Consider the following 15,016-nt stretch of genomic DNA (forward strand, 5'->3'; position numbering starts at 1 on the left):
AAAGAACCGATGCATTTGAATTACGGTGCTGAGGAAGATACTGAAAGGATTATGGGCTGCCAAAAGAACAAACAGATCTGTCTTGGAAACAGGACAGCTGGAATGGTCCTTAGAGGCAAGGATGGCGAGACTTGGTCGCATGCACTTTGGACATCTTTTCAGGAGAGACCGGTCCCTGGAGATGGATATCATGCTTGGTAAGGTAGCAAGGCAGCAAAGAAAGAGCAAGGTCACCTTCCAGACATGATCTCTGAAGACAAAATGGGTGCATAAGCTAATGTGGTGAAGAAAGCTGATGGTGGCTGGCTACTATAAAATATAGCATCTGGGGTCTTTAAGGCTTGAAGTTAAACAAGTGGCCACCTATCAGGGAAACACATGGTAGAAGCACACCAACCTGTCCGATCACAAGGTATTGACGGGATCAGGTGTCAGGCATCAGGAGACCCAAAACAAACACCATTTTGAAGTGAACAAGGGAACTCAGAATAGAGACCCAAAGCCCATGTGTAGACAATTGGACATCCCCTCACAGAAGCATCACAGGAAGGGATGAGCCAGTCAGGGTGCAATATAGCATCGACGAAACACACAACATTGCTTGAGTTCTTTAATGCTCCCCACTATCGTGATCCCAGTTCTATTTTACAAATCCCGCTAGACCAGAGCATGTACACTGGTATAGACAAGAGCTCTCGACACACAGAATCCAGGACAGATAAACCCCTCAGGACCAATAATGAGAGCAGTGCTACCATGAGGGTAAGGAGAAGGTGGGACGAGAAGGGGAAGAAAAGGGGAACCAATTGCAGTGATTGATGTACAACTCCCCTCTCCTCCAGGGAGACGAACAACAGAAACGTGGATGAAGGGAGACAGCAAATGGTGTAAAATATGAAAATAAAAATAATTTATAATTTATTAAGGGTTCAGGAAGGCAGGAGGGGAGGGGAGGGGAAAAAAGAGTAGCTGATACCCAGGGCTCAAGTAGAAAGAAAATGTTTTGGATATGATGATGACAACCTACGCAGAAGTGTGCTTGATACAACTGATGTATGGATTGTTGTAAGAGCCCTCAATAAAATGATTTATTTAAAAAAAGAGCTTGATGGGCTAGACTGACACAGTGGTTGTAACAATGGGCTCAAATATAAGAAAAATTGTGAGGACGGCACTGGCCCTGCTGGCATTTCAACACTGATATATAATTCACATATCATACAGTTCATTAATTCAATCATATTAAAAAGAGCTGTGCGATCATGATCGCATATCTAATTGTACCAGTGAGGAAAAAGGCCAGGAAGTTGTGCCAAGGCCTTCCCAAGCCCCCCTCCCCAACACACACACACACACACACACACACACACCCCATCTGCTCATTCTTCAAGGGTAGCAAGGGCTGTTCTAAGAGGATTTCATTGGGACATCTTACCCCATCCACCTCCCAGCCCTGATCTTGCCCCCTCAGACTTCTTCTGTTCCCCAAACTCAAAGGACATTGAAAAGGAACCCGATTTGAGTCCCCAGAAGATACCAAGCTGTCATTTTGATGTGGTATAAACCCAAGAATGCAGAATTCTTCTAGCAAGGGTTAGTGAGATGGAAACATCACCTTCAGAAGTATCTGTACCTAGATGGAGGATGGGTGGAGAAACAATAGCTTTGCAGGTTTTAGATTTTGGATTAAGATTGCTATGATTTGGTAGCAGTTATTTTTCACTTACACAGTACATCCTTGTGTGTGTGCGTGTGCATATATGTGTACATGTGAGATGCCACCCTTATTTGTGGTAAAGGGTATCCGCTCACCTGGGACACTGGTCATTGGGTGTGATGCTCCCCGCCAGGCTCAGCTCGGGGACCAGGGTGGGCTCTCCTGGCCGCCTTCGGCTCTGGGCTGCCCTCTCTCTCACCCGAAGCTCAACGGTGGCCCGGTCAGTGAGCTCCGGAGGGATGGGCTTCACAGGCTCCTCCCCGGGCCCTGGATCCTCCCCGGGGCCCTGCTCCTCCATCTCCTCATCGGGGTGTTCTTCTGCGTGCCTCTTCTTTTTCTTCCTGGCCCTCTGTTGGGTAGGAGGCAACAGGACGTCAAACAGGACATTTGAACGTTTGGTTCGGAGCACAGTCTGCAGAACCAGATAGTCCTGCGCCCCCAACCCCTGGCTTGGCCCCAACCAGCTGTGTGCACGCAGGCAGGTCTCTGGGCCAGTCGACTGCTGTGGACCTCAGTTTTCTCATCTCTACAATGGGGACAATGACAGCAAGCTCCTCCCAGGGAGACGGAAATGAGGCAGTGCCTAGAAAACAGTGAGCACCGTGCGTGTTCTCTTGAGTCAAACAAAACAAAACAAAAAACACAAAAAACCATTAGGGATTCATATGTCTTTAATGTTGGCCTGGAAGGCCACGGATGTGTCCTGAAGTGGAAGTCAGGCTTAAGACTAGAACTGGTATCATCGGTTGTACAGATCAAGCACTTGGGACTGGCGGCTTCAGTTCTACAAGGCCCTGCGTACACATTTTCAAAGGAAAATCCAGAAGTCTAGGATCACTCCTCTCTATTCAGTGAGATCACGCATGCGAAAGACGTAGCTTGCCATCTCAGAGGTGTGATAGAAACGGTTAAAGCGCTAGGCTGCTAAGCCAAAAGTCGGAGGCTCACACCGCCGCATGGGCATCCTAGAAGAAAGGCCTGTGGGGATCTAATTTGGAAAATTCAGCCATTGGAAAACGTTTACAGCACATTCTACACTGGCACAGGTGGGTGGCCATGAGCTGGGGTCGAATTGATGGCAAGCGGTGATTCACATTGGAAACGGCTATTATGATCACTGGTTCATTCATTCAAATGGGGGCAGAGTGGCCCATCGAACCATTGATGGTCAAAGCTGGCTCTCTTATCAACCAGCCTCAATCCATTCTTTCTGTCCTCTCCCGAGAGACAGCAGAAAGGAAGGAAGAGCAAAGCTAATGGGAGATCCCAAGGACGAGCTCTGTTTCCCTCCTCCTACCTCGTGGGGCCCAGGGCTCGCTGTGCCCAAGGTCACCTGCATTCAGGGCTGAGCTGCTGAGTGCACACCTGGGCTTTCTTCCAAGCTTTCCAGCACTGCTGGGCCGCTCTGTACCCGTCCATCCTCTGCTCGTACTCTTCCAAGTGCTCCTCCAGCACCTCACTGATCTCCGCTTGGATTTCCGCTTCGTGGGCTTCCTCCTCCATCTCCTGGTCGACCTTTTCCCTTTCAAATGATATACAGTCCACTGATTAGCACACAGTTGGTGTGTGAGCTGGGCTCTGGTGCTCATCTCTTCATCTCTAGGTACCAGTACTACTGTGAGTGACCTCATCCACGTCATAGGCTAAACACCCGCCCCCACTAGTTAACCACGGAGTCAGTTCAGACTCATAGTGACCTTCCAGGGCAGGGCACAACGGGGTTCTTCATAGGGTTTCCAAGACAGTAACTCTTTATTGGGGAGCAAATAGTCTCATCTTTCTCCCATGGAGCAGCTGTTGGCTTTGAACGGCCAACCATGTGGTTAGCTCCGCAGCATGCTGACACAAACTGAAATCCACAGCCATAGGGTCAATTCTGACTCATGGTGGCTCTGTAGGGCAGGGTAGAACTGCCCCTGTGGGCTTCTGAAACTGTACCTCTTTACTTGGGTAGAAAGCTTTATTTTTCTCCCAAGGAGTGGCTAGTGGTTTTGAACTGCTGACCTTGAGGTTAGCAGGCCAATATGTAATCCACAGTGCTGCTAAAGTCTCCACCAACCCTGGTACTTATGTCATTGCAGTTATTGTAGTAATCCTTCAAACCTCCAAGACCTACTTCTTTATATTGCCGTTGGGTACAGGAAAACATCTCTTTCTTAACTAGGCCATATTATAGCTACTCATTTTGAAATTATTTTTAAACGGCATCTATGCTTCTTCTTTTTTATTCCATCGTGAACTCTAGCCCCATAGAGCAATGTTTTAAAAAGACATACTTCCTCAGAACAAGCTTTAAGGGTGTGTTCGTGAACCTCTGGAACTCTCGGAGGGATTTCATCTCCTTCCAAACTCTGATGATGGTCTTAAGCAACGTCCGATCTTTTTCTTGTTCCACGTCACGCAGTTTTCTTGTCTGCCTACAGATATTAAACAAGCGTGCAGATTAAAGATATGAAATAAGAGTGCAGAGTAAAGTCACTTAACTGTGCTTATTTCCAATAAACAACGAATAGAGCTGGTGGGGCAAACAGCTTCCCCAATGAACTGCTAGCCCAAAGGTTGTCAGGTCAGGTCAACCCACAGACTCCTTGGAGTACGTCTTGGTGATTTTCTTCCCCAATCAGCCATTGCATACCCTACAGGGCACAGTTCTGCTGTGACACGCTGAGGTTTCTACGAGTTACTCACCGGCAAATGTTTCTTGCAAAGAAACGAAAAGCAACTAGTAGAAGTGCTAAATGGACAAATCCTCCGGGCCCAGGCTGACTCAGACACAAAGTCACTCCGTAGGACAGAGCAGAACTGCTTCACGGGGTTTATGAGAGTATAAATCTTTATATGGAAGCAGGCAGCCTCATCTTTCTCCCAAGCTGGTAGGTTCTAACCACCAGTTTTGCAGTTAATAACAAAACAATTAAAGCCACTGTGCCATCAGGGGTCTTAATGCTGTGGTTAGGCGCCTTTTGAGTCAATTCTGATTTACAGAAACGCTATGTGCAACAGAACTCTACTCTGCCCTGCGTCCTTCTCACGATCGCTGATGTATTTCAGCTCATGTTGTCACTCTGTCTTCTGCAGGGGCTTCTTTTCCCGCCGAGCCTCTTTTCCACTGATGGCCTCTTCCAAGGAGTGGTCCCTCTAAAGTACACCTAACTTCAACAATGATATTCCCTCGTGCCACATCCTCTTCCAAGGAGTGGTCCCTCTAAAGTACACCTAACTTCAACAATGATATTCCCTTGTGCCACATCCATCCAAAGAATGATATTCTTTGCTTGGATATCAGGCAAGCACTTTTGAATTATCTTCAGCGCAATTTTACTTGCAGGGGGTATTAATGATATCGTTTGATGTTTCCTGCATTTTATTGAGTCACCTGTTTTTGCAATGGACATAAATATGGGTCTCGTCCAGTCTGTTGGCCTGAGAGCTGTCTCCCAAATTTCTTGGTATAGACGAGTGAGTGTGTCCATGCTTCAGTTTTCGTTAGCTTCAACCAGAATTTTCCCATGAATAATTGATAGTGATGATGTAGTCAATTTGTTTCCTGTGCATCCTGGTTGGTGAGATCCAGAGCTACAGGTGCCATCTATGTTGTGTAAAGAAGATCTTTGCAATGAAGGAGTCGTTGGTGCTGCAAGAATCTAACATGTGGTCTCCAGCCTCATTTCAATGCCAAAGACCATGATTTCCAACTACTGATCTAATAAGTCTCCAGTAATGAGAAATTCAATTTGACAAGTACAATATTTCCAATTGGGCACTAGACAACCAAAGACCAGGGCAAATTAAAGACAGGAGGGTGGCACTTGCATCTGTGAAGTTTATTTGATATTGTTCTCCCTAGAAGACTCAGCTTCCAACTGAAATCCTTTTGAAATTTTTTATAAAGTTAGGCATCCTGAAACAATTAGCAACATGTGATGCTATAAAAATAAGGGTCTCCATGGAAACAGTCCTCATGGTCTAAATTATTCTGAGTTGAGGAGGGCATCCTGCTCGCTCCCCCCAAACATGTTAAAGTAGGCCCCTATCATTAGCTTTTGCTTGCTGTTGCTGGAAAATTTTTCTAATCATGGGTAGATTATAAAAAGGAAAGTAAATTTTTAAACTCCTTGATTTATTGATTCCCATTCTAGGGATTTATTCCAGTTAAATACTCACCCTAGGAGTCACAGAGATGCAGTTGCAAGAATTTTCACTACAGTCCAATTTAAATAATAAATATTTAGATTACACAAATGCCTGGCAATAGGAGATTGCACAAAAGTGATACATTTACATAATGCCAGTCTTTAATCAATGAGATGGTACTAGATGTAATATCTCGGACAGCCTGGTAGGTTGCAGATGGCATAAACAATGTGATTTCTTTAAAAAAGAATACACACACAAAACCGGTGCCTATGTAAATGTTGAGGAAAAAAACTACAGGAGAATTACAAACGAGCTGTTTCCCATGGTTCCCTTTGGGGGAATGTTTTATGTCCACCCCCACCCCACCCCAAGTCTTTATATATTGTTTGATTTTTAAAAATGTGAACCTGGGTTTTCAATTTTGAATTTTAAAATGATATATGATTCAAAGAAACATGAAAGGCCAGAGGCAGTCTGTGACTATTTTTTGCCCTTCTTTTTTAAACTACTAAAATGCGATTGCTCTATTCAAAGCCCTCACCGATTTCCGCCCCACCTCCCACCCCCTGTCGAAAGAAATCGCTCTGTGTCTTTTCTGGTCATGTTTGCCATCCAGGTGTGTACCCAAGACCAGCAGGACATTGTCCCAGGTACAATTTAGGGTTCACAAACTATTTCTTTACAAATTGCTTTCTGTGAAAGGAGCATTGTTTTTCCATATAATGTTGCCTCCAGATTAGCTGGCTTGGTGCAAGCTGATCTAACTCATTTCAACGATGGAGTCGGCATGCATTGTAGAATTCTACCCAGATGTAGTTTTCTGTGACGAAATTGCTCTGAGTTTCTTTCGCAAGTGAGGCTGTGATCATCCTGGCACACGTCCTGCATGTACCAGCACATCTAGGTCCTTAGAGCATATGTATCAGAATTGAAATTGCCAAGGCCAAGGCTGTGGGTATCTCTAAAATGTTGGCCATAGCATCTTTGCTTTCACCAGCAAACCATGAGGGTTACCAATCTCCACAGGCCCACGACCCCTTTGCCTGACTGAAATTCCAGCGTTTTGTCAATATGATAGGCATATCACATTGCTTCATTTGGCACAATTGGAACATACATTCTGAAAAGCTACGTGGAAAAATAAGCCCTAAACAAGTATACATCTACTCTCAAAACACAAACCTGAAGCATTGCCATCGAGTTGACCCAACTCGCAGCAACCATACAGGATAGATATGCCCCCTGTGGGTTTCTGAGACAAACTTTTTATGCAAGTAGAGAGTAGAAAGTAGAAAGCCTCCTCTTTCTCCCTTGAAGCAGCTGGTGGTTTCAAACTACTGATTTATAACTTATAACCAGTATACCTTCAGGGCTCCCCTAATAGGAAAGAAACCAAACAAAGCCAAACAGAACAAAAAAATACCAACTCACTGGTTCTGATCAAAAATTGTACTCACCGTATTTCAGCTTTATACTCCCTGATGGCCTTTTGGGCCATGTCAGGAGACTTAGGAGGTTTGGCTGGATGAAACCCAGTCTGAACAGCATTTCTCAGTGCTTGGAGCTTAACAGGGTAAAGAAACACATTTGGAGTTAGAACTCTGTGCTGAACTGCAAATAAAGTGACTGCATCTTATTGGGCAGTAAATTACTTATTGTGGCCCTTCTAGCCATTGCCCTTGTATTTCCCACCAAACAATTGGTACTATGCAGACAAGGTACTTGCAACCCACCAGGTGGATTGGACAGCTTACTAATAATGTACATAAGGTGCATGCACCTTTGTGGGGCTGTGTCCATCTACATGAAGCATATGTAACCTTAACAAGGGGATTGTCTGGTGTTGCCATCCTGCTAGGCTAAAAAGGAGAAGCCTTGATCTGGAAATGGGGATCTGACTACCCCTAGGAAGAAGAGACAGGAGAATAACACATCTTTTGGATCCTGGGTCTCTGTGCTGGGTACCTCCTAGACCCAAGATAAAGAGAACTGTAATACTGAAGATAGGAGGAGACACTAAGAAGCAGTGGCAGAGGCAGCAGAATCAGGAGTCTGGACGCAAGTCGTGTGGTGGGCTTCCTAGCCTAAGGAGGAAGAGGGAGTTGAGTGTCTTCAGGCAGGAGGCTTACTGACAGAGTGGGGTGCCTCCGGGTGCTTGCTGGAAATAAGCTCGAAGACACACAGAGCTAGAGAGTTCAGGGCCTTAGGCTGAAGCTTCTTGGGGAATGACTTCAGACACTCATTGACAGGGCTAATGAGCTTGTAACATTTGCTTGAGCATGACAGTGGTCAGGCTAGCCCAAGAGGCCAGAGAGAGGTCTGCCTGTGGACAGAACTGCAGAGGCTATGTAACCTGTTACTTCCATAATACGCTCCATAATTACAAGAATTGTGATTCCCGCATGGCCATTGCCATGACTGGTGTCAGAACTGGCAAATAGGTAGCAGAGAGGAGGCATGTCTGACCTCCACCTCTTAAGCATCAGCCTCGAGTTGTTGATCTTGATTCTCCTTTTGCCTTATGAAGTTAGAGGGGGTCAGATGCCTGACACGCCATTCTTATCAAACTCCTCTACCACTCACCTAGCAGGCTCCAGGCATTCTCCAAGATGAATCTGGAGAGTGAATGGTTTCTTTCATTCTTCAACAAAATTGGGAAACAAAGAAATGTTTGTCTGATGTTCTGAGGCCCAGAAAAATCAAGCTAGCTGCCCAGAACAAAAATTACTTTTTTTTGCACGTATCTCAGAAACAAGTTTTCTTTCCAGGCAAAGGGATTTCCCCAAGGCCCAGCTGTGCCACAACCTTGCTGTGATGGAATGCCACCACTCAAACAGACATATAAAAGGTGGGACAGTAGCATCTGATCTCACTTGGACATTATTAAGGTTTGCAAGTCAGAGCATGGGGTAAAAATTTCCTGTAGTCAAATGAGTCCTGAAGATTCCCTGGGATAAAACTGTCATATTGGAAATTAGCCCAGTATGGATGTTCCCTTCTTTGAGAACCAGTTGAAGCAAGGACTTGTGTTTAGGTCCCTGACTATGGAAAAATAAGTGCAAACATGAGAACATCAGAGATTCCCATCAGAACAGAGAGACTCCCCAGGCATGAACGGTCACTAGGACCTGAGATTATTGCCACCATCAGTAATCTCAAATGTTACATCCAGTACCCAGTTCTGATGGTGAAATGGTTTGCCCTGTTTTTTTCATAAATCTTTCCTTTTGAATCAAGTAGGTACCATGGAGTTTGCACACATTAAATGTGCACCATTAAAGGTCTTCCTCTTTCAGTTAGGTAGAATAATATGTCACTCATCCAAGACAGAAGGATCATGGGACCAAAGGGAATGGGTATCTTCTTTGCTTGGGCTTTCCAGAAGAACCAGTCTGGCCAAAATAAAAGCAGAAGAGCTCAAACGTACCTTGTCATTAAGAAATTTCGCCTTGTTTCTCTGACGCCTTGCAAGGTACTGGTCATATAACTGGGCCAGTTTGGATGCCAAAACATGCTCTCGGCTAAAACAGGGATGATGCGTGAATATTAGTCCTGAGATGTCAACGTCCAATTGGAAATTGCTAGACGAGTCTCCAGCCCCAATCATCTGCTGACTGCAGCTGACGTATTTTACCGCCTGCCGAAAAGAGTAGAGGGAGATGGGATACCATCAAAGTACTCACTCCTCAATGATGTTCTAACCCAACGGTTCTCAACCTGTGGGTCATTCGACCTCGCCTGATTCATAGCAGTAGCAAAATGACAGTGAAGAAGTAGCAACGAAAATAATTTTATGCTTGGGGGGGGTCACCACAACATGAGGAACTGTATTAAAGGGTCGTGGTAGTTGGAAGGTTGAGAACCGCTGGTCTAACCTGCCATGGTAAACAGTCAGACACAAAGTCCAGCCTGTCCACCAGATGGCATCGTCCCAGGCCTTGGGGCCTGCTCTTTCCTGACCCCTTGGCAAGTGAGAAAGACAAAAACGAAGGACGGAAACCACTGGGCCCTCTTTCCCTGCCTTTGGGGTTTCATTTCCATCTTAGGTCCCAGTCGTACTTGCCATACGGATGATCCTGTTTCTTGAAATTTTAGGGATAAGTAATGGATGACTTTGGAATTCTTTGAATGAAAGAAATACAAATTTTAGTCCAAGCTAGCAGTTTTTTTTTAGAACAAATCATAGCTATTTCCCCACGGTATGTAAAAATTTAGAACATGTAGAGCAGTGGTTCTCAACCTTCCTAATGCCGTGACCCTTCCCTTTCATACAGTTCCTTATCTTGTAGTAAACCCCCAACCATAAAATTATTTTCATTGCTACTTCATCACTGGAATTTTGCTACTGTTATGAATCGGGCAACCCCCGTGAAAGGGTAGTTTGATTCTCAAAGGGGTTAAGAACCTCTGATATAGAGGAATTTTAATTTTGTTGGCAGTAAAAAGACGAAGATTTTTCTACTCAACTGTGACTCAGGCTGGCACCTCGTTTTCCTGGGATGGAAAGGAGTTAGTATGAAAATGAAGGAGGCAAGATAGCCGACCCGACGGTATAGGAAAAGGAGGGGAGATTTCCAATGGGAAGGTGTGGTTTAGTTGAGGTCTAATCTGTCAGTTAAATCTCTCTGTCTCTCTCCCTTTCTCCTTCAGTCCCACTTCATACTTAAGACACTGCCCATTGATCATTGCTGCCTTTGAGTGGGCAGTTTTTGAGGTTGGGAAGCCCAAGGGAAGAAGCTCTGGTGGCGCAGTGGTTAAGTGCTCGGCTGCTAACTGGAAGGTGAGAGGTGAGAACACACCAGTTGCTTCATGGGAGACATGTGGCTGCCTGCTTCCATAAAGATTACAGTCTGGGAAACCATATGGCGAAGTTCTAATCTGTCATGTATGGTAACGATGAGCTGGAATTGACCAGAAAGCAACGTATTTGTCTTGGAGCCCAAAGGCGAAGGCGAGGCCCGTGGATTGTCCTTTGATTTTCAGTCATCATTGACTCTACTTGTTAGAGACACTGAATGCAGTCCGGATGAGGTCGTTTGAGACAAATCCTTTGATCCTTCCCTTTTGCAGTGATGCAACCTTTAAACTAGCGATGCTATTTAGAAAATTATGGTATTAGGTCACCCAAGCCTGCTATTATAAATTATGAGGTTAAATGGCAATTGCAAAAATTCTAGTCTGAACTGAAGACATAGCCTTCCTACATTATGGCTAATATGTCCAGGAATCTCTTCAGATAATTCTTTTGCCTGGAATCTTGTACAAATGCGGAATGTGGGTCACCTACCTTGGATTCTTGCCTTGACTGAACCTCTAACACACAGTAGGGTCTTGGGTAAGTCAACATACTTCCCTGTGTCTCTAGTCCTTCATGGATAGAATGGAGTTTCCTGCCCTTGGCTATTAATCAAAAAGGTGGAAATTCTAGTCTACCCAAGGGACCTGGAGATCTACTTCTGAAAAAAATAATCATTGAAAGCCCTAAGGAGCACAGTTCTCATTGGACACACAGTTGCAGTGATTTGAAACCACTCACTGGTAACTGAAGATAAAACAAAAACACAAATAATGAGGGCACGGGAAGTTGAGGGTTAAGTCTCCATTAACTTTGAGCAGATCACTAGGCATCATAGAAACCATTCGACACACTTCATTTCATTTATGCAATTAAGGTCAAGCCATGTCTACCATGGGGTGGGGCCCTGTCCTCAGCCAGCATCAGTTTAGAGGGAAAGGCAACCCTGGGACCTGGTTCTTCTAACTGAGGTGGAAATGACAAGGATGCAGAGGTGGAGAGGGAGTGAGAAAGACCCAGAGCATGAATTTCAACATTGAAATCCTGCCCAAGGCTTCCCTATCCAACTAAAGGACACAGTGTATGCATACACGGACACATGTAAGAAACATATTTATACTTGTTCTATAGTGTGGCCTGCTACTCAGCTATGATGTCAATGGGATCGTTTCCAACTGTGGCCTTTATTGTTGGGTGCCATCAAGTCTATTCTGATTCATAGCGACCCCATGTGACGACAAAGTAGAACTGCACTCTAGGGTTTTCAGGAAGCAGATGGCCAAGTTTTGCTCCCTCGGAGCTGCTGAGTGGGTTCAAACCACCATCCTTTGAGTTACCAGCCAAATGGTTAACTGTTGTATCACCAGAGCGCAACACACACACCCCCACTTGCTTTTTTTTTTTTTTACAGTCACAATATAACATATATACCCTTGGGCTTCCAAAAATTCCTTGGAAAGAAGGAATTGAAAGACGGTGGAATTTTCCCATGGACTTTTTGATGACCTCCATATATATTTACTAGTTTTTACAGGTCTTCATTTACAAAAGGTTAAGTGTTTGGGGTTGTTATGAAAGTTAGTAGACTATTAATGTATATTTAGGGCTTAAAATAATTTCATTTGGGGCCCCAGTATAGCATAAACTGCAATTATATGAACAAAGTAAACACATTTTCTCTTATAAAACAATAATATTCAATCCATCTTCGATGTAAAGACCAACGGATGCCACTTGGAGGACTAAGGTGAGCCTGATACAGGCGAAGGTATTTTCTATTTTCTTTTAAGCAAAAGGGAAGAAATTTATGGGCGCCCATACAGGAAACCCTAGAGGGGCCCAGCATACCCTACTGTGTTGGCATGCCCAGCAAAGGGTCACCCCATTCACTGTACCCCCATATCCCAGAGGGACTCCCCTTAAGCAGGGCCCCAAAGCCCCAGGACTGGCTGGAGGTAGGGGCATCAGGCCAAGGTATTTTCAATCGCCTCACTATGCATGTGAACGTTAGACACTGAATAAGGAAGACCAAAAAAGAACCGATGAAATGTGAAGCCTATTGAAAGTACCGTGGACTGCCAGAAGAACCAACACTTGTCTTAGAAGAAGTAGAACCAGATGCTCCTTCGAGCTGAGGATGGTCAGACTTCATCCCCCAGACCAGGGGTCCTCAAACTTTTTAAACAGGGGGCCAGTTCACTGTCCCTCAGACAGTTGGAGGGCTGGACTATAGTTAACAAAAAACAAACTATGAACAAATTCCTATGCACACTGGACAAGTCGGCTGCTAAGCAGGACAGGCAGCGGGGGCAAAACCACCCGGCGGGCCGGATAAATGTCCTTGGTGGGCCGCATGTGGCCTGCGTGCCGTAGTTTGAGGACCCCTGCTAGACTATGGACATGTTATCAGGAGAGATCAGTCCCTGGCAAAGGACATCGTGATTGGCAAAGTGGAGAGTCAGTGACAAAGAGGAAGACCCTTGACAAGATGGATTGGCAGTGTGGCGGCCACCCAGGGCTCAAACATAAGAATACGTGTAAGGATGGTGCAGGACCAAGCAGTGTTGTTGTGTGCGTATACAAGTGTCGCTCTGAGTCAGAGTTGACTCGTTGGCACCTGACAACGTGTTTGCACACATCATAGTCCACTGACAGTGTGGATGTGGTGAGAGTCCGACATAGCTCCATAGACGTTAGTTCTGATCATGAATCTCCTTACGCTGCAAACTGGATCAGTGGAAAAATAAGGCTCATTTCTTTTCTCTCTGGTGTGAGTGAGGGAGCCCAGTGGTAAGATGTGCTGTGTTAGAGGGTTTTAATCTGCATGTGGCCACCATGTGTCTCACGAACACACGGATGGGCTAGGTTAATTGAAAACTTTCCACTTCACAAAGACAGCCACAAATCACCATGAAACCACAGACTGTTCAGAACATTCCTCGTTGATTGCTTTGTGCCTGCAGGTTCTTGCCTTGCCTGCCCCAGTCTGGCTCTGCTGTGATGAGATCACCCGGGGTGTGATTTCAAGCCTCGTCTTGTTCTTCTCTCGGCTTGAGTAAGGAACGACGGTAGCGTGCTTGCAATGTAGACTGGGACATTTGTCCTTGGCATTTTCTTCCCTGAACTGCATCAGCTTATGTTTCAAACATTGCTGGGGGCCTCTGCCTGGGACTTAGCGCCACTAAGTATAAAAGGCTTCCAGGACTTGCTGGAAACCTGCTGGTTTGTTTGTTGTTGTTGTTGTAAGGTGCCATTGATTTGGTTCTGACCCATAGTGACCCTTTGCCCAACAGACCGAAACACGGCAGGGTCCTGCGCCAACCTCACAATTGTTCCTCTGCCTGAGCCCATTGATGAAGCCACTGTGTGAATCCACCTTGTTGAGGGCCTTTCTCTTTTCGCTGCCCCTCCACATTACCTAGCATGATATCCTTCCACAGGGACTAGTCCTCTTGACAACATGTCCAAAGTATGTAAGACAAAATCTTGCCATTTCTGCTTCTAAGGAGCACTTTGGCTGTGCTTCTTCCAAGACAGATTGGTTTGTCCATTTAGCAGTCCATGGTACTTTCAGTAGTCTTCTCCAGCACCACGATTCAAATGCATCCATTCCTCTGTGGTCTTCCTTATTCAATGCCAAACTTTCCCACACAGGTGAGACAACTGAAACTACCCTGGCTCGAGTCAGGCACACCTTAGTCCTCAGAGGTACATCCTTGTTTTCTGAGATTCTACAGAGGTCTGATGCAGCAGATTTACCCAAGGCAGCTTGTCTTTTGATCCCTTGATGCTGCTTCTATGCACTGTTGTTGAGAAGATTGCTCAGAAGACCCCGCCTTTCTTCCACGTGAGAACAAGAACGCCCGGGCCCTGGCATTTCATTTGGTCATGCTTCTTGTCCTTCTCTACAGGCTAAGAATGACCGTGAACACAATAGAGACAGCTTCTCTGTATGCGGGGTATGCAGTCTTATCTCTGAAAGCGATTTGATTCCTTAGTCTTCAGGTGAAAACTGGAAACCCAAGCAATGGGCTGGAAGCTGGTGGTGGTCCAGCAGGGCCAGCGGTACATGCCCAATGGAGACCAAGGTGGAAAAGTACAGCCACATGCAATCGCTGATGGGATGGGAATACAACTCTCCACATGGGTGCTGGGAAAACAACAGGCACAGAGCTGAGTGTGTCTGAGGACCAGAGAGAGACGTGACTAAGGAGGGGCATTGCTGTGGACAAAAGTGTCCATCCTTCGTGTTTTCTGATCCTGACTTGTGGTCACCTGTTAACCTCCCTAATGAAATCCCATCCATGTGAGTACTGTCTGTCAGTTCCATGTAGCCAGCGCAAGGACTTATCAAACCCAGAGTGCTG

This window comes from Echinops telfairi, unplaced genomic scaffold, assembly GCF_000313985.2.
Source record: "Echinops telfairi isolate 266 unplaced genomic scaffold, ASM31398v2 ScPeMD7_7468;HRSCAF=8506_1, whole genome shotgun sequence".
Lineage (NCBI taxonomy): Eukaryota > Metazoa > Chordata > Mammalia > Afrosoricida > Tenrecidae > Echinops > Echinops telfairi.